Genomic DNA, 757 nt, shown 5'->3' on the forward strand with positions numbered 1-757 from the left:
TTACAGCCTGTCCGCACACGGCGGCCGGCCCATCGGGACTGCACCGCCCAGGCGGAGGGGCCAGTCCCTGTGGACGTGGAGGAGAGGCCCCGAGGGGGCAGCCCACTCACTCCTCAGACACGGACTCAGCAGACCGAGCTGCGCCCTTTCCATGGCCCTGCCCCGTCCTCCCTGCGTCCCAGGTTCAAGGGCTTTTCGGGGGAACTGAGCCGCGGTGCCCTTGTCTGAGCGGCAGCAGTGAGAAAGAAAGGTAGGGGAGGGGGGCGCGAGGGTCCAGGAGAAATACGTTCCGCTCCAGGGAGGGCAGACCTGGAGGCTAGGATCCTCGCGGAACCTGCCCGCGGCCTGCCCAGACCCCTGTCCCAGTCCCCAAGTGGGGACAACGGGGCGCAGGCCTCCCGGGCTGTGGGGACAGTGTGGGCGTGGCATGAGCTCTCGGTGACAGAGGCGTGGGTGTGGGGACACCATGCATCCCACCCACTCGGACGCCGGGGCCTTCACAGGAGGAGAGCCCCTTGGGACAGCGGGCGCCCCGGGAGCTCGGAGGAGCTCATCCCAGCAGAACAGCCCTCGGCTCCTCATGGCCCCGGCAGCTGGTGGGCGTCTGGGAGGTGCCGGCCACGGCGGGATTTAAACACCGTCCGACACAGATGCGTGAGCTGCAACCAAAGGGGGAGACCGCCAAGAGAGAAGCCGCCCGGCACCACCGAGAGCCGGGGGTGCAATCTGCCTCCGCGTCTCCCCACGGCCACCCCCA

The 757-nt window shown here is 69.1% G+C and overlaps 1 protein-coding gene across 1 annotated transcript in view; it reads right to left on the reverse strand.

The window, feature by feature from the left end:
- PTPRN2 (protein tyrosine phosphatase, receptor type, N polypeptide 2) overlaps window positions 1-757 on the reverse strand; it is a 496,295-nt gene that overhangs the window by 3,509 nt on the left and 492,029 nt on the right. The window lies entirely within an intron of this gene.

This window comes from Myotis brandtii, unplaced genomic scaffold (assembly GCF_000412655.1).
Source record: "Myotis brandtii unplaced genomic scaffold, ASM41265v1 scaffold145, whole genome shotgun sequence".
Classification (NCBI taxonomy): domain Eukaryota; kingdom Metazoa; phylum Chordata; class Mammalia; order Chiroptera; family Vespertilionidae; genus Myotis; species Myotis brandtii.